This window comes from Moschus berezovskii, chromosome 12, assembly GCF_049115385.1.
Source record: "Moschus berezovskii isolate FMDL1 chromosome 12, NW_MosBer_1.0, whole genome shotgun sequence".
NCBI classification, from domain to species: Eukaryota; Metazoa; Chordata; class Mammalia; order Artiodactyla; family Moschidae; genus Moschus; species Moschus berezovskii.
Window position 1 is genome coordinate 20,329,081 of NC_142471.1, and position 25,844 is coordinate 20,354,924.

The following is a 25,844-nucleotide window of genomic DNA, read 5'->3' on the forward strand; positions in this document are numbered from 1 at the left end:
CATCTGTCATGTGACTAGCAATGTATTTATTGAATGTATTGTCTTTGAAGTGGATGCCTCCTTGAAATGGATGCCTTGGCAATCAAAATTTATCAGGTGTTTAAATTACAGAAAAGAAAAAAAAATCAGGATTTACACTACAATCCACCCTGGTGCTGAGGCATCAGTGTCAATGATGAGGACATGAAATACCTGGGTGGCTGATATGCTGAAAGTCAGGAGTAGGGCATGTTGTAAGCCTGAAAGCACACATCTCCATAAGAGTATACTTGCAGATTCTATAATAATTATACCAGCAATAGTTTGAAATCTGGAATTCCATGATAGTTCAGCTGGTAAAGAATCCGCTGGCAATGCAGGAGACGCTGGTTCGACTCCTGGGTCAGGAAGATCTGCTGGAGAAGGGATAGGCTACCCACTTTAGAATCCTTGGGCTTCCCTGGTGGCTCAGCTGGTAAAGAATTGGCCTGCAACATGGGAGACCTGGGTTCGATCTCTCAGTTGGGAAGATCCCCTGAGAAGGGAAAGGCTACCCACTCCAGTATTCTAGCCTGGAGAATTCCATGGACTGTATAGTCTATGGGGTTGCAAAGAGTTGGACACAACTGAGAGACTTTCACTTTTACTTTTAAATCTAGTTTGTACCCATTGTCACAAACTTGAAAAGGTCCAGCCCTGAAACTTAAGTCAATCATCTCAGGTACCTAAAACTGGAAAAGGTCAGTTTTCATTCTAATCTAAAAGAAGGGCAATGCTAAAGAATGTTCAAACTGCCACACAATTTCACTCATCTCACATGCTAGCAAGGTAATGCTCAAAATCCTCCAAGCTAGACTACAGTATGTGAACTGAAACTTCCAGATATACAAGCTGGATTTAGAAAAGGAAGAGGAACCAGAGATCAAATTGCCAATATCAATTGGACTGTAGAAAAAGCAAGAGAATTCCAAATAAACATCTACTTCTGCTTCATTGACTACACTAAACCCTTTGACTGTGTTCAGTTCAGTTCAGTTGCTCAGTCGTGTCTGACTCTTTGCAACCCCATGAATCACAGCACGCCAGGCCTCCCTGTCTATCACCAACTCCCGGAGTTCACTCAAACTCATGTCCATCGAGTCGGTGATGCCATCCAGCCATCTCATTCTCTGTCGTCCCCATCTCCTCCCGCCCCCAATCCCTCCCAGCATCAGAGTCTTTTCCAGTGAGTCAACTCGTCGCATGAGGTGGCCAAAGTATTGGAGTTTCAGCTTTAGCATCAGTCCTTCCAATGAACACCCAGGATTGATTTCCTTTAGAATGGACTGGTTGGATCTCCTTGCAGTCCAAGGGACTCTCAAGAGTCTTCTCCAGCACCACAGTTCAAAAGCATCAATTCTTCTGCGATCAGCTTTCTTCACAGTCCAACTCTCACATCCATACATGACCATGGGAAAAACCATTGCCTTGACTAGACGGACCTTTGTTGGCTAAGTAATATCTCTGCTTTTAAATATGCTATCTAGGTTGGTCATAACTTTCCTTCCAAGGAGTAAGCGTCTTTTAATTTCATGGCTGCAATCAGCATCTGCAGTGATTTTGGAGCCCAAAATAATAAAGTCTGACACTGTTTCCACATCTATTTCCCATGAAGTGATGGGACCAGATGCCATGATCTGGCAAACCACTTCAGTATACTTGCCTTGAGAACCCCATAAACCACTTTGATTGTGTAGATCACAACAAACTGTTGAAAATTCTTAAAGAGATGGGAATACCAGATCGTCTTACTTGCCTCCTGAGAAATCTGTATGCAGGTCAAGAAGCAACAGTTAGAACTGGACATGGAACAATGGACTGGTTCCAAATTGGGAAAGGAGTTCGTCAAGGCTGTATATTGTCAACCTGCTTGTTTAATTTATATGCAGAGTACATCATTCGAATTGCTGGGCTGGATGACTCAGAAACTGAAATCAAAATTGCTGAGAGAAATATCAATAACCTCAGATATGCAGATGACACCACCCTAATGGCAGAAAGTGAAAAGAAACTAAAGAGCCTCTTGATGAAGGTAAAAGAGGAGAGTGAAGAACTTAACATTCAGAAAACTAAGATCATGGCATCTGTTCCCATCACCTCATGGTAAATAGATGGGGAAACAGTGGAAACAGTGACAGGCTATTTTCTTGGGCTTCAAAATTGCTGAAGATGGTGATGGCAGCCATGAAATTACAAGATGCTTGCTCCTTGGAAGAAAAGCTATGACAAACCTAGATAGCGTATTAAAAAGCAGAGACATTACTTTGCAGACAAAGATCTATCTAGTCAAAGCTATGGTTTTTCCAGTAGTCATATATGGATGTGAGAGCTGGACAATAGAAAGGCTGAGCACCAAAGAAATGATGCTTTTGAACTGTGGTGCTGGAGAAGATTCTTGAGAGTCCTTTAGACAGCAAGGAGATCAAATGAGTCAATCCTAAAGGAAATCAACCCTAAATAGTCACTGGAAGGACTGATGCTGAAGCTGAAGCTCCAATACTTTGGCCACCTAATGTGTAAAGCCGACTCATGTGAAAAGACCCTGATGCTGGGAAAGATCGAAGGCAGGAGGAGAAGGGGTTGACAGAGAATGAGATGGTTGGATGGCATCATTGACTCAACGGACATGAGTTTGAGCAAACTCTGGGAGATGGTGAAGGACAGGAAGCCTGGCATGCTACAGTCCATGGGGTCCAAAAGAGTTGGTCACGACTGAGTGACTGAACAGCAATAGCAGCAACCTAGGAATCTGTTCAAAGATTTAGGTAATATTGTGGAAAAATTTATCATCATAGGTCATCTGCGAAGTAAGAAGGTTTGAACCTGTTTTGTGTTGGCAGATTGCTTCATATATCTTGAACCAGTCTCTTAGTGCTAAGACTAGGTTAGTTCAGTTAAAGGCTGTATCTCATTTCAGGAGGCAGGATGCAGGTGGGCTCCCAAAGGTAGACCTATGTGGTGGAAGTATGCCAGGTTTTAATAAGAGGCATTTCTATGGAAACAGAAGAAAATGATTAATGATTGGAGCAAACCATAATCACAGTATATAAGTTCTGATGGCAGTCAATTAAGAAGATTTTTAGATGTCTGGCTGAAGCATTTTTAGATGAAGTGAGGGCAGGCCGTGACAATTTGACAGATTTTCCTGGTTTGTAATTTGAATGTCTCTGGTCATCTTTCTGATTGGTTCACACAGCAATAGGCACAAAATTGTCCATACATGGGCTGTTGTATTGATTTCTTTGAAGTTTATATCAAGTTTCCAACTTTCAGCTTGCATGGCTTCAGAAAAAGGGCTATTTTAGTTCTCAATGATTCCAACTCAGGAGGATGGGAGAAAAATTGGAAATGTTAGTATGGAGAGTTGTAGTCAAATATTGGAGGAAAGTAGAATAGTTCAGGATCTAGTCTAGTTTGGAGGTAGAAACTCACAGACAACAGCACTAGATTTTTATAACCACAAAGGTGTATTATAGTTTCTAATGAGACAGAATTTTTCTTTCTACAGTCACCCAAATTTCTATCAGAGATAACCAAAATAAAACTAATTTGTTTATAAAATGAGTTCTGTTTCCTTACACGTGACCTGGTTATTTACATCAGTGCAGCAAGAATAGTGTTTGATCATACAGACTCTTTTAAATTGGCTTCGCTGGAACTTTCCATAAGGTGTCTCAGATTGAACTTTTAAATGCCTCTCAAGGAAAGGAAGCCAAGCCAAACCAACTATGTGCCATCTGACTTACCTGCACTATCTGTAGATTTGGGTGAACTCCTTCTCAAGGTTCCCCAAGTATTGTGAGATTCCTGTACTTTCCAGGAAGTAACTTCCTTTTTCACCTGGTAAGGCTGCTGGGAACCCTGAAAGTGAGGTGCCAGGCTGTTCTTCCAAGGGACTTTATTGGCTCCTTCAAAGCTATCTGTTCATATCTGAGTCTATGTACGTTTCTTCTTAAAAATGACATTTCAATCCAAACCTTGGCAGTACAACCAATGTTTTCAATTGTGTCTTCTTACAAGGAGAACAGATTTTATTGAACTTATGCAAATAACTATATTGCCATGAAAACCAGGGTACTCACTGAGAGATTTTGAATTCAAGAGGGATCAGGTAGGGAGACAAAGAGAAGGTTCAAATCTGCTTATAAAGGCCTAATTTACCTAATCGCTGTAAGTCACAGTTTAAGAAGAAAATTTTCCTTACAATCTTGAAAATGAAAGATTAAAGAATCAGAAACAAGGGACTTCCTGGTGGTTCAGTTTTAAGATTCACCTTCATCTTGCAGTGCAGGGGACGTAGGTTTGATCCCTGGTCAAGGCACTAAGATCCCACGTGCCATGGAGCATTTAAGCCTGCAGGCCACAGTTGCAACTACTGAGCCCATTCTCCACTACTAGAGAGGCCATGTGTCTCAGTGAAAGATCCCACATGATGCAATGAAGATCCGGTGTGTGCAAGTAAGACCCAAGGCAGCCAAATAAATAAACATTTTAAAATCATCAATAAAAAGTCATAAAAATTATAATCATTCTCTTCTGTTCATTCAGTTCAGTTCAGTTCAGTCGCTCAGTCGTGCATTCAGTCCCATGTAATTAATACTTGTTCCCCTTGAATCTAGCTTTTTTCCACATTAGTTTTGGAAGGTTTTACCTCTTTCAGTTTTATAATCTTAGATTCATCAGAAACCTGTCTCCTAGAGTCTTTGCTGAGAATCTTCTTAAAGGTGAAGCATTTTTGTAGGAACACTTTCGTAAAATCATAACTGTCTAAAATGTCAAAAGACAGAAAAAAAAGGTTATTGTTAGTCATTCATTATACTGGGATGACAAGAAAATTTGGTTATCGTGATAACAATTTAAGGTAATAAATGGAATTATGGCTGATAACATTATATTAGGACATACTGATTTCTAGGAATTTCACATAATTTCTGAAACACTTAATACATATATCTAACAAAACACAACGTAAAGAAGGCTTTGTATTACTTCTTATTTGACAATGCTTCCCATGTGATTTAGTATATAAACAAGCCTCAGTTCAGTTCAGTCGCTCAGTTGTGATTGACTCTTTGCGACCCCATGAATCACAGCACGCCAGGCCTCCCTGTCCATCACGAACTCCCAGAGTCCATTCAAACTCACCTCCATCCAGTCGGTGATGCCATCCAGCCATCTCATTCTCTGTCGTCCCCTTCTCCTCCCGCCCCCAATCCTTACCAGCATCAGAGTCTTTTCCAATGAGTCAACTCTTCGCATGAGGTGTCCAAAATATTGGAGTTTCAGCTTTAGCATCAGTCCTTGCTAAAGGAACACCCTGGACTGATCTCCTTTAGAATGGACTGGTTGGATCTCCTTGCAGTCCAAGGGACTCTCAAGAGTCTTCTCCAGCACCACAGTTCAAAAGTATCAATTCTTCGGCGATCAGCTTTCATCACAGTCCAACTCTCACGTCCATACATGACCACGGGAAAAACCATACCCTTGACTAGATGGACCTTGGTTGGCAAAGTAATGTCTCTGCTTTTTAATATGCTATCTAGGTTGGTCATAACTTTCCTTCCTAGGAGTAAGCGTCTTTTAATTTCATGGCTGCAGTCAGCATCCGCAGTTATTTTGGAGCCCAAAAAAGTAAAGTCTGACACTGTTTCCACTGTTTCCCCAACTATTTCCCATGAAGTGATGGGACCAGATGCCATGATCTTCGTTTTCTGAATGTTGACCTTCAAGCCAACCTTTTCACTCTCCTCTTTCACTTTCTTCAAGAGGCTTTTGAGTTCCTCTTCACTTTCTGTCATAAGGGTGGTGTCATCTGCATATCTGAGGTTATAGATATTTCTCCCGGCAATCTTCAATTCCAGCTCGTGCTTCTGCCAGCCCAGCTTTCCTCATGATGTACTCTGCATAGAAGTTAAATAAGCAGGGTGACAATATACACACTGACGTACTCCTTTTCCTATTTTGAACCAGTCTGTTGTTACATGGACAGTTCTAACTGTTGCTTCCTGACCTGCATACAGGTTTCTCAAGAGGCAGGTCAGGTGGTCTGGTATTCCCATCTCTTTCAGAATGTTCCACAGTTTATTGTGATCCACACAGTCAAAGGCTTTGGCATAGTCAATGAAGCAGAAATAGATGTTTTTCTGGAACTCTCTTGCTTTCTCCATGATCCAGCGGATGTTGGCAATTTGATCTCTGGTGCCTCTGCCTTTTCTAAAACCTGCTTGAACATGTGGAAGTTCAGGGTTCACATATTGCTGAAGCCTGGCTTGGAGAATTTTGAGCATGATTTTACTAGTGTGTGAGTTGAGTGCAATTGTGCGGTAGTTTGAGCATTCTTTGGCATTGCCTTTCTTTGGGATTGGAATGAAGACTGACCTTTTCCAGTCCCGTGGCCACTGCTGAGTTTTCCAAATTTGCTGGCATATTGAGTGCAGCACTTTCACAGCATCATCTTTCAGGATTTAAATATATATATATTGTAATATAATGGAATTGGAATATAATTGGAAAAAATATAATGGAAAAAGCAAGAGAGTTCCAGAAAAACATCTATTTCTGCTTCATTGACTATGCCAGCCTTTGACTGTGTGGATCACAAAAACTGTGGAAAATTCTGAAAGAGATGGGACTGCCAGACCACCTGACCTGCGTTTTGAGAAACCTGGATGCAGGTCAGGAAGCAACAGTTAGAACTGGACATGGAACAACATACTGGAAAAGGAAATAGGAGTACAACAAATAGGAAAAGGAGTCCATCAAGGCTGTATATTGTCATCCTGCTTATTTAACTTATATGCAGAATACCTCATGAGGAACGCTGGGCTGGAAGAAGCACAAGCTGGAATCAAGATTGCTGGGAGAAAGATCAATAACCTCAGATATGCAGATGACACCACCCTTATGGCAGAAAGTGAAGAGGAACTCAAAAGTTTCTTGATGAAAGTGAAAGAGGAGAGTGAAAAGGTTAGCTTGAAGCTCAACATTCAGAAAACGAAGATCATGGCATCTGGTCCCATCACTTCATGGGAAATAGATGGGGAAACAGTGAAAACAGTGTCAGACTTTATTTTTTTGGGCTCCAAAATCACTGCAGATGCTGATTGCAGCCATGAAATTAAAAGACGCTTACTCCTTGGAAGGAAAGTTATGACTAACCTAGATAGCATATTAAAAAGCAGAGACATTACTTTGCCAACCAAGGTCCGTCTAGTCAAGGCTATGTTTTTCCCGTGGTCATGTATGGATGTGAGAGTTGGACTGTGAAGAAAGCTGATCGCAGAAGAATTGATGCTTTTGAACTGTGGTGCTGGAGAAGACTCTTGAGAGTCCCTTGGACTGCAAGGAGATCCAACCAGTACATTCTAAAGGAGATCAATCCTGGGTGTTCATTGGAAGGACTGATGCTAAAGCTGAAGCTCCAATACTTTGGCCACCTCATGCGACGAGTTGACTCACTGGAAAAGACCCTAATGCTGGGTGGGATTGGGGGCAGGAGGAGAAGGGGACGACAGAGAATGAGATGGCTGGATGGCATCACCGACTGGATGGAGGTGAGTTTGAGTGGACTCTGGGAGTTGGTGATGGACAGGGAGGCCTGGAGTGCTGTGTTTCATGGGGTCGCAAAGAGTCGGACATGCTTGAGCGACTGAACTGAACTGAAATGAATTAGTATAATATCTATCTTGTTTTTAAGGAGAGAGAACAGATCTTTTGAAATATTCCAAGGGCCCTCTGAAAAATTTCAGTTAGTTTGAGGTTAAAAAAAAAAAAGGACTTTATTTTAGATTTTGATATTGTAAAGTTTGTCAGAAACATCAAAGAGGTTTTAAAATTACCAGTCTAATAGGATCGTAGGTTACTCTGAAACAAGAGTTATCTATTTAACCATTTTGACAAAGATCTTAAAGGCAACTACAGAAGATTATATAGTTCTGGACAAAATTTAGCTCTTAATCTTGAGAAGGCCAAGTTTATTTCAGCAATTAAAGATCTGATGATAAAGATAACATGAAGCACAGTGAGTTATTTATATCAGACACAAAAATCTTTGCTTTCCAAATCGATTACCCAAGAGAAAGAGAGGGGGGAATAAAACTTTCGTAATAGCTTATCAAGAACAGACCAGAAATCCAATAAAACTTTTTTCTTTCAGCAGATGAAGAAAATGTTTAGTTTTACATAAGGAGACTGTTGGTGTGTGTGTATGTGCTAAGATGTTCAGTTGTGTCCAACTCTGTGCAACCCTGTGGACTGTAGCCCATCAGGCTCCTCTGTCCATGTGATTCTCCAGGCAAGAATACTGGAGTGGGTTGCCACTTCCTACTCCAGGGGATCTTCCCAACTCAGGGATAGAACTCACGTCTCTTATGTCTCCTGTGTTGGCAGGTGGGTTCTTTACCACTAGTGCCGCCTGGGAAACCTCAGACTATTGGTATTAAAGCTCAATTTAAAAAATCTCTTCTAAAAACAATTCAATTTTTAGCCAAGTTGACTACACAAGATTTCCTCTTTTTTCTTTCTCTCTTTTTGTTTATGATCACTGATTCTCTATATTATCTGTCTAGATGGTCTGTCCCTTGATGTGACTTGGGGTCTTAATGTCCACTACTATAACTGTATTGCTGTCAATTTCTTCCTTTATGTCTATTAATATTTGCTGTAGTTAGGTGTTCCTGTGTTAGATGTTTGCAAGTTTACAACTGTTATATCCTCTTTTTGAATTTCCCTTTATCATTTTTAATGCCCTTTGTCTTTTGTCAAAGATTTTGTTTTAAAGTCTGTTTTGTCTGATATGACTACTGCTGCCCCAGCTTCCTTTTGAGTTCCATTTGCATGGAATATCTTTTTCCGTCCCCTCTCTTTCATGCTCTTTGTGTCTTTAGCTATGAAGTGAGTCTTTAGTAGGCGGTATATAGGTCAGTCTTTAAAAAAAAAAATCCTTTCAGCCAATCTGTGTCTTTGTTTGTAACATTTAGTCCAATTATATTTAAAAGAATTATTAATAGGCATGTATTTACTGCCATTTTGTTTCTTGTTTTCTGGTTGTTTTGAGGATCTTCTCTGTTCTTTTAGTCTCTTCCCTTGTAGTTTAATGTTTTTTCTCTAGTGTTATGAAACACTAAAGAGTTTCTTTCCTTTTGTTGTTTGTATATCTATTGTAGGCTTATACGATGAGGTTCATATATAGTAACCTATATATATTTGTTTTAAACTGGTAGTCATTTAATTTAAACACATTCTAAAATCGCTACATTTTTATTTCTTCCCCTGTGTTTTATGTTTTTGTTCCATATTTTATATCTTTATGTGTATCCTTTAACTCCTTATTGTAGCCATAATTGATTTTATGTCTTTTGTTTTCTAACCTTCATACTAGCTTTTAAAGTGGTTTATCCACTGCCTTTATTATTTATTTGCCAGTGAGATTTCTTTAATTTAAAACATTTTAGTTGTGAATCAGTTATTGCAATTTAAAATTCACTACTTTATGCGTAATAGTTGGAGTGAGTGTTTTTTGCTCAGATGGCTAATTTACTGTTTGTGAGTAAGACTCTGAAGATTTGAGTTTGTTCTTGAGAAGCAGTCTTAAGGACATTGTTAAGAGTTTGGGCAAGAGAGCTCTTTTAGTAGTTTGCATTTAAAAAGGGTTCTTTCCATTTTTTTCCCTTTAGTCTCAAGAGAGTTTCAGTTACCTCCTCTGGTGTTTACATTTCAAAGACATAGTAAGATTTATGTTTTTATGTGGCAGAGAAAGAATATGTAAGTTTTATCCTGGGACTTTCTGTGCTTTTTGGATGGTTTTGGCAGTTCCAATTAAAATGTAGCAGAACCAACCTGTAAGTAGGGGGTGTGCGTGGTGCTAAGTCACTTTAGTTGTGTCAGACTTTGTGTGACCCTATGAACGGTAGACTGCCACTCTCCTCTGTCCATGGATTCTCCAGGCAGGAATACTGGAATGACTTTCCATGTCCTCCTCCAGGGGGTCTTCCTGACCTAGGGATTGAACCCATGTCTCTTATGTCTCCTGCACTGGCAGACTGGTTCTTTACTGCTAGGGCCACCTGGGAATCCCAAGTAGGGGGAATACCCTGTAAAGAATAATTTTCTGGACCTAGGGTCAAATGGGGCCTTTTCACTATTGGAAATGAAGGGGAGGTCATTTGGGTTACCGCAGTCATGGAAGTGATAAACCTAGTTTACCTAATTTTACACAGCAAAGAGATGAACTTTATCTCAGTGTGAGCCTTGGCAGTGATCCCTATGGTGGAAGAATGAGCATGGTGTCAGGCACTAAATACCCAAATGAGGAAACGGTGTTACAAACGTCAGGGGCTCTAGAGGCTTTTTTTTTTTTTTTTTGCGTTTTCATACCTAAAAGAAGCAGAAGATATTAAGAAGGTGTGGCAAGAATACACAGAAGAACTATACAAAAGAGATCTTCATGACCCAGATAACCAAGATGCTGTGATCACTTACCTAGAGCCAGACATCTTGGAGTGCAAAGTCAAGTGGGCCTTAGGAAGCATCACTACAGACAAAGCTAGTGGAGGTGATGGAATTCTAGCTGAGCTATTTCAAATCCTCAAAGATGATGCTGTGAAAATGCTGTACTCAATATGCCAGCAAATTTGGAAAACTCAGCAGTGGCCACAGGACTGGAAAAGGTCAGTTTTCATTCCAGTCCCAAAGAAGGGCAATGCCACAGAATGTTCAAAATACTGCACAATTGTGCTCATTTCACATGCTAGCAAAATAATGCTCAAAATTCTCCAAGTGAAGCTTCAACAGTATGTAAACCGAGAATTCCCAGATGTTCAAGCTGGATTTAGAAAAGGTAGACATCAAATTGCTGACATCCATTGGCTCATAGAAAAAGCAAGAGAATTCCAGTAAACATCTACTTCTGCTTCATTGACTACGCTAAAGCCTTTGACTGAGGATCACAATAAACTGTAGAAAAGTCTTAAAGAGATAGAAATACCAGACCATCTTACCTGCCTCCTGTGAAACCTGTATGCAGGTCAAGAAGCAACAGTTAGAACTGGACGTGGAACAACGGTCTGGTTCAAAATGGGGAAAGGAGTAAATCATGGCTATATATTTAACATATATGCAGAGTTCAGTTCAGTTCAGTCGCTCAGTCGTGTCCAACTCTCCGCGACCTCATGAATCACAGCACGCCAGGCCTCCCTGTCCATCACCAACTCCCAGAGTACACTCAAACTCATGTCCACAGAGTCGGTGATGCCATCCAGCCATCTCATTCTCTGTCGTCCCCTTCTCCTCCCGCCCCCAACCTTTCCCAGCATCAGAGTCTTTTCCAGTGAGTCAACTTGTCGCATGAGGTGGCCAAAGTATTGCAGCTTCAGCTTTAGCATCAGTCCCTCCAGTGAACATATGAAATGCTGGGTTGGATGAAGCACAAGTTGGAATCAAGATTGCCAGGAGAAATATCAATAACCGTAGATATGCAGATGACACCACCCTAATGGCAGAAAGTGAACATGAACTAAAGAACCTCTTGATGAAGGTGAAAGAGGAGAGTGAAAAAGTTGGCTTAAAACTCAACATTCAAAAAGCTAAGATCATGGCATCCGGTCCTATCACTTCATGGCAAATTGATGGGGAAACAGTGGAAGCAGTGGCAGACTTAATTTTCTTGGGCTCTGAAATCACTGTAGATGGTGCAGGTGGTGACTGCAGCCATGAAATTACAAGATGCTTGCTCCTTGGAAGAAAAGCTATGACAAACTAGACAGTGTATTAAAAAGCAGAGACATTATTTTGCAGACAAAGATCCATCTAGTCAAAGCTATGGTTTTTTCCAGTAGTCATGTATGGGTGTGAGAGTTGGACTATAAATAAAGCTGAGCACCAAAGAATTGATGCTTTTGAACTGCGGTGTTGGACAAGACTCTTGAGAGTTCCTTGGACTGCGAGGAGATCAGACCAATCAATCCTAAAGGAAATCAACCCTTGATATTCATTGAAAGGACTGATGCTGAAGCTGAAGCTCCAATACTTTGGCCACTTGATGTGAAGAGTCAACTCATTAGAAAAGACTCTGATTCTGGGAAAGATTAAAGGCAGGAGGAGAAAGGGATGATAGAGGACAAGATGGTTGGATGGCATCACTGACTTAATGAACATGAGTTTGAGCAAACTCCGGGAGATGGTGAAGGACAGGAAGCCTGGCGTGCTGCATCATGGGGTTGCAAAGAGTCGGACACGACTGATTGACTCAACAATAACTAGAGGCCTTTACTTGCCCATTTCTTTCTCTCTTTTCACCAGAGGCCTTACAAACCTTGCCAACTTTTCCCTTGGTGGCAGGGAGGACTCACGAAGTGTGTTTGTTAGTTCTGCCTCGTTCAGGGGAAAACTGCCGGAGCTCAGGATCTGTGGTACTTTAGTGAAACAAGCATATTGCCCGGATGCATCTTTAAGGATTTTAAACTCTTTAGAGACACCAGTCAGTTGATGCATTTTGGCAGCTGTAACAATTCAGAAAATATTACAGACAAACAAACAATAGCCAATTAGTTCACCTCACTCCTTCCTGCTGCATACAATGTTTAAGAAATGTTTGAATTTCAGTTAAGGTATAGTTTTTTGATCTCACTTGCTGCTTGGTTTTTTTTTTTTCCCCTATTACCTTAACCTTATGTGTTTTTATCAGAAAAATGTGGATGATGTCACTGTGAGCCCCTTCATAGGTGGCAACTTTCCAGGGTGTCCCAGGAGACCTCCTTGGAATTGGGTTCTGTCTCCATTTTCAAATATGTCTTTGACAGAAGCCTCTTGGCCTCTGAAGCATAATACCAGAGTCTTAGAATGTTGGTATACATGACATTGAATAACACCCAGGAGGTATTCATGGGGTTTTGGCTTTACCAAGGATCTGGGTACTTCCCCAGAGTTTTTTAGGAGGTGCTGGTACCACATAATCAGTTCAGTTCAGTTCAGTTCAGTCGCTCAGTTGTGTCCGACTCTCTGCGACCCCATGAATCACAGCACACCAGGCCTCCCTATCCATCACCAACTCCCGGAGTTCACTCAAACTCATGTCCACAGAGTCGGTGATGCCATCCAGCCATTTCATTCTCTGTCGTCCCCTTCTCCTCCCGCCCCCAACCTTTCCCAGCATCAGAGTCTTTTCCAGTGAGTCAACTCGCCTCATGAGGTGGCCAAAGTATTGCAGCTTCAGCTTTAGCATCAGTCCTTCCAATGAACACCCACGATCGATCTCCCTTAGAATGGACTGGTTGGATCTCCTTGCAGTACAAGGGACTCTCAAGAGTCTTCAATTCTTCGGCGATCAGCTTTCTTCACAGTCCAAGACATTTATATTTATTCATCACTTTTTAAAAAGAGTAACTTCATGCCAGGATTAGACCCATAATATCCCATCGGGTCAGGAGATGAAGAGCAATAGTAGTGAGTGAAGTGGTAACACAGAGACTGTAGGCCTGTGTTGTATTTTCCCTCCTCTGGTGTCATGGGCTTCTGGTTGCAAGGCTACTTCACTATTCTGGGTTAGGACATGTCGTCTGTGCATGGCCCACTGTCTCTGTAATTGTAGGTAGAGGTCTCCCATCCTCCTCACCTACTGAAGCATTTTTCTCATTCCTTTTAGCCCAGAGCTTCTCCTTGCGTCTTACCTGGTGTCTCAGTGGTAAAGAATCCACCTGCAGTATCAGAGATGCAGGTTCGATCCCTGGGTCAGGAAGATCACCCGGAGAAGGAAATGGCAACCCACTCCAGTATTCTTGCCTGGGAAATCCCATGGACAGAGGCTCCTGGTGGGCTACAGTCCATGGGGTTGCAAAAAATTGGGCAGGACTTAGCAACTCAATGACAGTAACAACTCTTCTTGGATGGTGACAATAGCCTTGTGATCCAGTTCACCCTCCTTAGTTCTCTTTTGCCTCGAGGCATGGAGGACTCTTATGTACATTAATGGTCAATTAGGGTCTTTATACTTAGTGGTCTTATCGTCTCCTTAGATCATATGGTCTTGATTATGCTTCTTTGGATAGGTCATTGGATTATTATAGCAGCTGTGACATTTTGGGTTGGCTATCAGAGGCAACACACAACAGAGGCAATCTGAGAAAGCGTGTAACAGATAAGATCCAACAGATCCTTAACAGGTAGGTAGTGTTGGTACCTGAGTTATGTGGTAGGTGTGCAAATTGCAGGAAAAGCACATTCCCTTCTGTTAATTGCAGTCCTGCAATCATGCAGTCCTGCCAACTACACCAATTGTTTTGTGCTAGTCTCAGGCTCTCAATAATGAGTGATATGGCTGGATTAGCCTTTGTGCTTCTTATTATGATTGAAAGATGCCCTTCTTAATAACCATCATGGAACTTTGAAAAAATAAAACTTTATTACTGTGAAGATCTGGAAATTACACAGCACACCCAGGGCCACACTGTGAGTTATGTGGTAGGTGTGCAAATTGCAGGAAAAGCACATTCCCTTCTGTTAATTGCAGTCCTGCAATCATGCAGTCCTGCCAACTACACCAATTGTTTTGTGCTAGTCTCAGGCTCTCAATAATGAGTGATATGGCTGGATTAGCCTTTGTGCTTCTTATTATGATTGAAAGATGCCCTTCTTAATAACCATCATGGAACTTTGAAAAAATAAAACTTTATTACTGTGAAGATCTGGAAATTACACAGCACACCCAGGGCCACACTGTGAGGTCATGAAGAGAGAGAGAGACAGGGAGACATGGAGAGAGAGAAAGAGAGAATGGGCCTCAGTTCAGTCGCTCAGTCGTGTCCGACTCTTTGTGACCCCATGGACTGCAGCACGCCAGGCTTCCCTGTCCATCACCAATTCCTGGAGCTTGCTTAAACTCATGTCCACTGAGTCAGGGATGCCATCCAACCATCTCATCCTATGTCGTCCCCTTTTCCTCCTGCCGTCCATCTTTCCCTGCATCAGGGTCTTTTCCAGTGAGTCAGTTCTTTGCATCAGATGGCCAAAGTATTGGAGTTTCAGCTTCAGCATCATGTACACACCAGGAGAATGGGCCTGGGATCCTGTTTTTATTGGGGTCAAGGGTAGAGTTTGAAGTGCTCACTCTTTATTGGTGAATTTAACACCTAACAGCAGGAATTTAAAGTGCAGAAAGAGAAATAAACCAAGTAGCCCAAATGGTCAGTTTTTGAAATCAACCAAGGTCTCTTAAAAAAAAGAACTTCCATGCAGGGAGCTGGCCTGGCTTTTACATCCTGTGGCTAGCAAAGTGTTTATTTGAAAAAGCCTTCTTTGAAGTGGATGCCTTGGCAATCAAAGCTTGTCATTCAGTTGCATTCAAAAAAGAAAAAGAAAAAAAAAACCCAAATGTTAGGTAGGGCTTACACTATAAGCCTGGAGTGGTGTTCTGAGAAAAGATATTGATCAACTCTTCTTAGACCTGAATCTTTCCTAGCAAGACTCTCAGTTTTCAATTTTTGCCTGTATTCCTGGGAAAACCGTTTCAATTGTGAATTCACAGTTTTTGCTCTGAATGGGCACATGATCAAACAGGACTGTTGTCTATTCTTCCCTCAGTGCCTGGAGTCTACCATCCTACCTTGCGATGGTGCTAAGTCCTCCAGAATTGCTCAGTGCTTTGCTAGGGTTGTGCATTTGAGATATTTTCTTGGTAATGGCATGAGGCTGTCTAGCTTTAGAAGCTTAGGTAAGTCTGCAACTTTTCTTTTTTGGACTTTTGCTCTTCTGGATCCATTTTTCCATCCCGCTCTGTGCCCTAGGAGGCTGAGTTCGGTAAACTGTGTCACTTGCGTTTCCTCGCCAGCTGACTGCCTGCTGGGTTCAGCCTGTGGCAGTCCCTTCCCTGCCTGGTTGGTTGCCATGGCTACATGGATGGCTTCCATCCTCCTTGACTCCCCTGCGCAGCCACTTCTGCACACCTGAGGCTCTCACATAGTTCCATTTGCATCTTCCAGCCAAGAGCCAGTGATGGCCGCCCCTGTTGCTAGTTGCTGGATACTTCATTCACCCTTGGTGTTTCCTTGATCTCTGTTCACTTCAGTGGCTCAGTCGTGTCTGACTCTTTGTGACCCCATGGACTGCAGCACGCTAGGCTTCCCAGTCCATCACCAACTCCCGGGGCTTGCTCAATCTCATGTCCATCGAGTTGGTGATGCCATCCAACTATCTCATCCTCTGTCATCCCTTTCTCCTCCTCTCTTCATGCTTTCCCAGTATCAGGGTCTTTTCCAGTGACTCAGTTCTTCACATCAGGTGGCCAAAGTATTGGAGTTTCAGCTTCAGCATCAATCCTTCCAAAGAATATTCAGGACTGATTTCCTTTAGGATTGACTGGTTTGATCTCCTTGAATCCAAGGGACTCTCAAGAATCTTCTCCAACACCACAGTTCAAACACATCAATTCTTCGGTGCTCAGCTTTCTTTATGTAATCCAACTCTCATGTCTATACATGGATACTGGAAAAACCATAGCTTTGACTAGACGGACCTTTGTTGGCAAAGTAATATCTCTGCATTTTAATATGCTGTCTAGTTTGGTCATAGCTTTTCTTCCAAGGAGCAAGTGTCTTTTAAATTCATGGCTGCAGTCATCATCTGCGGTGATATTTGAGCCCAAGAAAATAAAGTCTGTGACTGTTTCCATTGTTTCCCCATCGATTTGCCATGAAGTGATAGGATCAGATGCCGTGCTCTTAGTTTTTTGAATGTTGAGTTTTAAGCCAGCTTTTTCACTCTCCTCTTTCACTTTCATCAAGAGGCTCTTTAATTCCTCTTCACTTTCTGCCAGAAGGGTGGTATCATCTGCATATCTGAGGTTATTGATATTTCTCCCGGAAATATTGATTCCAACTTGTGCTTCATCCAGCCCAGCATTTTGCATGATGTACTCTGCACATAAGTTAAAAAGTAGGGTGACAATATATAGCCTTGACGTACTCCTTTCCCAATTTGGAACCAGTCTGTTGTTCCATGTCCAGTTCTAACTGTTGCTTCCTGACCTGCATACAGGTTTCTCAAGAGGCAGGTCAGGTGGTCTGGGATTCCCATCTCTTTCAGAATTTTCCACAGTTTGTTGTGATCGACACTGTCAAAGGCTTTGAAAGTGAAAGTTGCTCAGTCGTGTCCAACTCTTCGTGACCCCATGGACTATAGAATCCATGAAATTCTCCAGGTGACAATACTGGAGTGGTTAGCTGTTCCCTTCTCCAGGGGATCTTTCCAACCCAGGAATCAAACCCATGTCTCTCACATTGCAGGCAGATTTTTTACCAATTGAGCCACAAGACCAGCTGAGCCACAAGGGAAGCCACAAGGGAAGCCACAAGGGAAGGCTTTGGCACAATCAATAAAGCAGAAGTAGATGTTTTTCTGGAACTCTCTTGCTTTTTCAATGATCCAGCAGATGTTGGCAATTTGATCTCTGGTTCCTCTGCCTTTTAAATCCAGCTTGAACATCTGAAAGTTCACAGTTCATGTACTGTTGAAACCTGGCTTGGAGAATTTTGAGCATTATTTTGCTAGCATGTGAGGTGAGTGCAATTGTGCGGTAGTTTAAATGATTTTTGGTATTGCCCTTCTTTGGGATTGGAATGAAAATTGACCTTTTCCAGTCCTGAGGCCACTGCTGAGTTTTCCAAATTTGCAGACATAATGAGTGCAGCACTTTCACAGCATCATGTTTTAGGATTTGAAATATCTCAGCTGGAATTCCATCACCTACAGTACCTTTGTTCATAGTGATTCTTCCTAAGGCCCACTTGACTTTGCATTCCAACATGTCTGGCTCTAGGTGAGTGATCACAGCATCTTGGTTATCTGGGTCATGAAGATCTTTTTTGTATAGTTCTTCTATGTGTTTTTGCCACCTCTTCTTAATATCTTCTGCTTCTGTTAGGTCCATACCATTTCTGTCCTTTATTGAGCCCATCTTTGCATGAAATGTTCCCTTGGTATCTAATTTTCTTGAAGAGATCTCTTGTCTTTCCCATTCTGTTGTTTTCCTCTATTTCTTTTCATTGATCACTGAAGAAGGCCTTCCTATCTTTCTGTGCTATTCTTTGGAATTCTGCATTTAGATGGGTATAGCTTTCCTTTTCTCCTTTGCCTTTTGCTTCTCTTCTTTTCTCAGGTATTTGTAAGTCCTCTTCAGACAATCATTTTGCCTTTTTGCATTTCTTTTTCTTGGGGATGGTCTTGATGACTGCCTTCTGTACTGTGTCATGAACCTCCATCCATAGTTCTTCAGGCACTCTGTCTTTAATATCTAATCCTTTGAATCTATTTGGCACTTCCACTGTATAATTGTAAGGGATTTAATTTAGGGCATACCTGAATGGTCTACTGGTTTTCCCTACTTTCTTCCATTTAAGTCTGAATTTGGCAATAAGCAGTTCATTATCTGAGTCACAGTCAGCTCTTGGTCTTGTTTTTGCTGACTTTATAGCGCTTCTCCATCTTTGGCTGTGAAGAATATAATCAATCTGATTTCTGTATTGACCATCTGGTGATGTCCATGTGTAGAGTCTCCTCTTGTGTTGTTGGAAGAGGGTGTTTGCTCTGAGCAGTGTGTTTTCTTGGCAAAACTCTGTTAGACTTTGCCCTGCTTAATTTTGTACTCCAAGGCCAGATTTGCCTGTTACTCCAGGTATCTCTTGACTTCCTACTTTTGCATTCCAGTCTGCTGTAATGAAAAGGACATCTTTTTGGGTGTCAGTTCTAGAAGATCTTGTAGGTCTTTATAGAACTGTTCAACTTTAGCTTCTTCAGCATTACTGGTTGGGGTATAGACTTGGATTACTTTGATATTAAATGGTTTGCCTTAGAAATGAGCAGAGATCATTATGTCATTTTTGAGATTGTACCCAAGTGCTGCATTTCAGACTCTGTTGACTATCAGGGTTATTACATTTCTTCCATGGGATTTTAGCCCACAGTAGAATTAAATTTGCTCATCTGAATTAAATTTGCTCATTCCAATCATTTTAGTTCACTGATTCCTAAAATGTCTCTGTTTACTCTTGCCATTTCTTGCTTGACCACGTCTATTTTACTTTGATTCACAGACCTAACATTCCAGATTCCTATGAATATTGCTCTTTATAGCATCAGACTTTACTTCTATCACTAGTTACATCCATAACTGGGTGTTGTTTTTGCTTTGACTCCATCTCTTCATTCTTTGTGGAGTTATTTCTCCACTATTCTCCAGTAGCATACTGGGTACCTACCGACCTGGGTAGTTCGCCTTTCAGTGACCTGTCTTTTTGTTTTTTCATACTGTTCATGGGGTTCTCAAGGCAACGGTGCTGAAGTGGTTTGCCATTCCCTCCTTCAGTGGACCACATTTTGTCAGAACTCTCCACCATGACCCGTCTGTCTTGGGTGGCCCTACACGACATGGCTTATAGTTTCATTGAGTTAGACAAGGCTGTGGTCCCTGTGGTCAGTTTGATTCAGTTCAGTTCAGTCACTCAGTCGTGTCTGACTCTTTACGACCCCATGAACTGCAGCTCACAATAAACTGTGGAAAATTCTGAGAGATGGGAATACCAGACCACCTGACCTGCCTCTTGAGAAACCTGTATGCAGGTCAGGAAGCAACAGTTAGAACTAGACATGGAACAACAGACTGGTTCCAAATAGGAAAAGGAGTATGTCAAGGTTTTATATGGTCACCCTGCTTATTTAACTTATATGCAGAGTACATCATGAGGAACGCTGGACTGGAAGGAGCGCAAGCTGGAATCAAGATTGCCGGGAGAGATATCAATAACCTCAGATATGCAGACGACACCACCCTTACGGCAGAAAGTGAAGAGGAACTCAAAAGCCTCTTGATGAAAGTGAAAGAGGAGAGTGAAAAGGTTGGCTTGAAGCTCAACATTCAGAAAACAAAGATCATGGCATCTGGTCCCATCACTTCATGGGAAATAGATGGGGAAACAGTGAAAACAGTGTCAGACTTTATTTTTTTGGGCTCCAAAATCATTGCAGATGCTGATTGCAGCCATGAAATTAAAAGACGCTTACTCCTTGGAAGGAAAGTTATGACCAACCTAGATAGCATATTAAAAAGCAGAGACATTACTTTGCCAACAAAGGTCTGTCTAGTCAAGGCTATGGTTTTTCCCGTGGTTATGTATGGATGTGAGAGTTGGACTGTGAAGAAAGCTGATCGCCGAAGAATTGATGCTTTTGAACTCTGGTGTTGGAGAAGACTCTTGCGAGTCCCTTGGACTGCAAGGAGATCCAACCAGTCTGTTCTAAAGGAGATCAATCCTGTGTTCATTGGAAGGACTGATGCTAAAGCTGAAACTGCAATACTTTGGCCACCTCATGCGACGAGTTGACTCACTGGAAAAGACTCTGATGCTGGGAAAGATTTGGGGCGGGAGGAGAAGGGGACGACAGAGAATGAGATGGCTGGATGGCATCACCAACTCGATGGACATGAGTTTGAGTGTACTCCGGGAGTTGGTGATGGACAGGGATGCCTGGCGTGCTGTCATTCATGGGGTCACAAGGAGTCGGACACGACTAAGTGACTGAACTGAACTGAGCTGCAGCTTGCCAGGCCTCCCTGTCCATCACCAACTCCCAGAGTCCACCCAAACCCATGTCCATTGAGTCGGTGATGCCATCCAACCATCTCATCCTCTATTGTCCCCTTCTCCTCCTATGCTCAATCTTTCCCAGCATCAGGGTCTTTTCCAATGAGTCCGCTCTTCGCATGAGGTGGCCAAAATATTGGAGTTTCAGCTTCAACATCAGTCCTTCCAATGAATACCCAGGACTGATCTCCTTCTGTCTGATGAGTTTTCTGTGATTGTGGTTTTCATTCTGTCTGCCCTCTGAAGGATAAGGATAAGAGGCTTATGGAAGCTTCCTGATGGGAGAAAGTGACTGTGGGGGAAATTGTTTTTTTTTTTCTGTTTGGCAGGGCCATGGCTCAGTAAATCTTTAATCCAATTTTCTGTTGATGGGCGGGGTGGTGTTCCCTCCCTGTTGTTTGGCCTGAGAGGAAACTATGGTGGAGGTAATGTTGACCTCCTTCCAGAAGTCCTGTGCACACACTGCCACACTCAATTCCCTTACCCTGCATCAGCCCACCTCTGACCCAGGCCTCCACTGGTGACTCCTGGACACTCACAGGCAAGTCTGGGTCAGCTCTTGTGGGGTCACTGCTCCTTTCTCCTGGATTCTGGTGTGTACAAGGTTTTGTTTGTGTTCTCCAAGAGTCTGTTTCTCCAGTCCTGTGGAAGCTCTGTAATAAAATCTAGCTTGATCTCTGTGCATCTCAGTAAATAATCCCTTTAGGAAAGTCTTTTCAAGTTGAATACCTGGAGGGAATCTCTGTTTTTATTTTAGTCCCCTCCTAAATGGGGAAGCAGTTCTTCCTTCACTTGTCTTGGTGTAACTGAGAGGGTGATGTGAGATCCTTTGTTGGAATGTGCTTCAGAATTGGAAGCATTCAATTGCAGGGTGCCATCTATGGTGCTATGGTGACTATTCCTGAAGTCTGAGATATATTCCTAGTTCTAAGGCATTTTGGACAGTTTTTGCTATTTGATATTTACACAGTAAGCTCTTAATTAAGTCAGGGAGCAGAATGTGGGGAAAGATAGCAGGACCATCTACTTACTTTTGTCAGGCGAGTATATTCTCCTCGGTTCTGTCTTGTCACAACAATGATTTGGAGTGACAGACATTAAATCCCTTGACCGTGTTATAGCTCTCAGGTCTCGAACGGACCGTGTTATAGCTCTTAGACAAATCAGTGTTACAGCTCCATGTTACAGCTCTATTTTATTTAGATAATAGCAGGAAAATCCATCCTTGAGGCGTGAGAGCATATCGATCCAAAGATGCGAAGAGAAGAGCGCCCCAGCACGCGGGAGAGAGAGAGACCCCCAGCCCTTTGGCTCCTCTTTTTATATGTTTTTTCTCCCCCTGGGCCTGCCCTATGTAAATTGGGCTAGCCAGGAGTGTTGTTTGTTCTACCTGAAGTCCTCACTCTGGTCCTCAGACCTTCCTTTGTTCTATTTTTGTGGGCTTTTCTCTTCCTTGTCTTTTAGCCACCGCCATTCTGGACTCCTGTTTCCTATTCTAACTACCTAACACTTTAAACTGTACAGACTCACTGTGTTTCTGGGAGATACAAGAGTGCCCAGTTTAATTGTCTTTGTTGTTAATGAGAAAAATTTCCAGATTCTGCTAACAGGTTGGTATATAGCCCAGTTTTCAGAATTTCATTGTTTTCATTTCAATCTTGTTTCCATAAGTATTTATTTGAAAGTTAGATAATATAGTAGGGTCACTGAAAGATTTCATATTAACTTAAAAAACACCAAAAACCTAAGTTTAAAGTAAGGTAAGAGAGCAGCCAAAGATGGAGAAGCTGTATACAGTTAGCAAAAACAAGACCAGGAGCTGACTGTGGCTCAGATCATGAACTCCTTATTGCGAAGTTCAGACTTAAATTGAAGAAAGTAGGGAAAACCACTAGACCATTCAGATATGACCTCAATCAAATCCCTTATGATTATATAGTGGAAGTGAGAAATAGATTTAAGGGACTAGATCTGATAGATAGAGTGCCTGATGAACTCTGGACGGAGGTTCGTGACATTGTACAGGAGACAGGGACCAAGACCATCCCCATGGAAAAGAAATGCAAAAGAGCGAAATGGCTGTCTGAGGAGGCCTTACAAATAGCTGTGAAAAGAAGAGAAGCGAAAAGCAAAGGAGAAAAGGAAAGATATAAGCATCTGAATGCAGAGTTCCAAAGAATAGCAAGGAGAGATAAGAAAGACTTCCTCAGTGATCAATGCAAAGAAATAGAGGAAAACAACAGAATAGGAAAAACAAGAGACCTCTTCAAGAAAATTAGAGATTCCAAGGGAACATTTCATGCAAAGATGGGCTCGATAAAGGACAGAAATGGTATGGACCTAACAGAAGCAGAAGATATTAAGAAGAGGTGGCAAGAATACACAGAAGAACTGTACAAAAAAGATCTTCCCAACCAAGATAGTCACGATAACGTGATCACTGACCTAGAGCCAGACATCTTGGAATGTGAAGTCAAGTGGGCCTTAGAAAGCATCACTACTAACAAAGCTAGTGGAGGTGATGGAATTCCAGTTGAGCTATTACAAGTCTTGAAAGATGATGCTGTGAAAGTGCTGCACTCAATATGCCAGCAGATTTGGAAAACTCAGCAGTGGCCACAGGACTGGAAGAGGTCAGTCTTCATTCCAATCCCAAAGAAAGGCAATGCCAAAGAATGCTCAAACTACCGGACAATTGCCCTCATCTCACACGCTAGCAAAGTCATGCTCAAAATTCTCCAAGCCAGGCTTCAGCAATATGTAAACCGTGAACTCCCAGATGTTCAAGCAGGTTTTAGAAAAGGCAGAGGCACCAGAGATCAAATTGCCAACATCCGCTGGATCATGGAGAAAGCAAGAGAGTTTCAGAAAAACATCTATTTCTGCTTCATTGACTATGCCAAAGCCTTTGACTGTGTGGATCACAATAAACTGTGGAACATTCTGAAAGAGATGGGAATCCCAGACCATCTGACCTGCCTCTTGAGAAACCTGTATGCAGGTCAGGAAGCAACAGTTAGAACTGGACATGGAACAACAGACTGGTTCCAAATAGGAAAAGGTGTACGTCAAGGTTGTATATTGTCACCTTGCTTATTTAACTTCTATGCAGAGTACATCATGAGGAACGCTGGGCTGGAAGAAGCACAAGCTGGAATCAAGATTGCTGGGAGAAATATCAATAACCTCAGATATGCAGATGACACTACCCTTATGGCAGAAAGTGAAGAGGAACTCAAAAGCCTCTTGATGAAAGTGAAAGAGGAGAGTGAAAAGGTTGGTTTGAAGCTCAACATTCAGAAAACAAAGATCATGGCATCTGGTCCCATCACTTCATGGGAAATAGATGGAAAAAGAGTGGAAACAATGTCAGACTTTGTTTTTTTGGGCTCCAAAATCACTGCGGATGCTGATTGCAGCCATGAAGTTAAAAGACGCTTGCTCCTTGGAAGGAAAGTTATGACCAACCTTGATAGTATATTAAAAAGCAGAGACATTACTTTGCCAACCAAGGTCCGTCTAGTCAAGGCAATGGTTTTTCCCGTGGTCATGTATGGATGTGAGAGTTGGACTGTGAAGAAAGCTGATCGCCGAAGAATCGATGCTTTTGAACTGTGGTGTTGGAGAAGACTCTTGAGAGTCCCTTATACTGCAAGGAGATCCAACCAGTCCATTCTAAAGGAGATCAATCCTGGATGTTCATTGGAGGGACTGATGCTAAAGCTGAAACTGTAATACTTTGGCCAACTCATGCGACGAGTTGACTCACTGGAAAAGACTCTGATGCTGGGAAAGGTTGGGGGCGGGAGAAGAAGGGGACGACGGAGAATGAGATGGCTGGATGACATCACCGACTCTGTGGACATGAGTTTGAGTGTACTCCGGGAGTTGGTGATGGACAGGGAGGCCTGGCGTGCTGTGATTCATGGGGTCGCGGAGTGTCGGATACGACTGAGCGACTGAACTGAACTGAACTGAACTGAAGAGAGAGAGAGAGAGAATAGGTTGCCTATTGAGATAAGGCAGTCACGGGAAGACTTTCTGACATGGTGACATTTGAGCTGAGATCTAAATGATGCAAGGGAGCGAGCTGGACACATATCTGGGGGAGGGGCATTTCTGACAGAGGGAACAGCATGTGCACTAGCCTGGAGGAAGACTGTGCTTGGTGTGCTTGAGGGACAGCAAGGAAGTTAATGAGACTGGAGAGGAATAAGTTAGGGATGACGGTAAGAGCTGAAGTCTGGGGGAGGAATGGGAGAAGACTTGAAGCGTCCTGTTGGCCATTGGAAAGAAGGTTCTGACTGATCCTTATGATGATGGGGGGCCTTGGAGTGTTTGGAGTGGAAGAGTGGCATGATCAGACTTTAAGAGACTCTCTTCCGCTGCTGCACAGAAAAAGTTCTGAAGAGGGTGAGGAAAGAGTGAAGGTGGCCAGTTAGGAGGCTTTTGTTATAATTCAGGTAGAGATGAGAGTGGTTTGGACTGGAGTTATTGCAGGGGAGGTCATGAGAGATGGTTGGATTCTCCGGATATTTTGAAGGCAGAGATGGCAGATCTTAATCATGGATTGGTTTCAAAGTATGAAAGAAAGGAATTAAGAATGGCTCTGGGTTTTGGCCTGATGAATGATGATTGAAGTGTAAATAAACATCTGTCTAGTTAGGGCAGTAGTTCTCAACCCAGGCAGTTTTACTTCCCACAGGACATTTGGCAATGTATAGACATAGTTTTGTCACATCTGGTGTGTGGAGTATGTGTTAAAGAAATCTATTAGGCAAAACCCAGGGATGCTGCTAAACCCCTTACAATGCATAGGACGTCCGTCCACAACAAAGAATTACCTGGCCCCAATGACATTGGTGCTGCGGCTGAGAAACCTAGAGTGAGGAAGATCACTGCTTTTTTCTTTTCTCAGCCTCTTTATTCTTGTGGCTTTGTTCTCTCCTCTGCACATGTATTTTTCTGCTGCTTCTTGGACAAATTAGGAAATGATTGGCCCAACTCTTCAGCCTCCCTCCTATCAAATGTGACCTTCAAGCTTTCACATCCAAATTCAACTCAGTATACACTATCTCTTTTTCCCAATTTCATATTACTGGGAGAGAGATTTTTATTGGTTCAGGCATTTCCTCTGTTCCAATCATGCATGTCAAAAGGCGGTCTTATGTGTGTCCCTGTTCACTTAAGAGACTATAG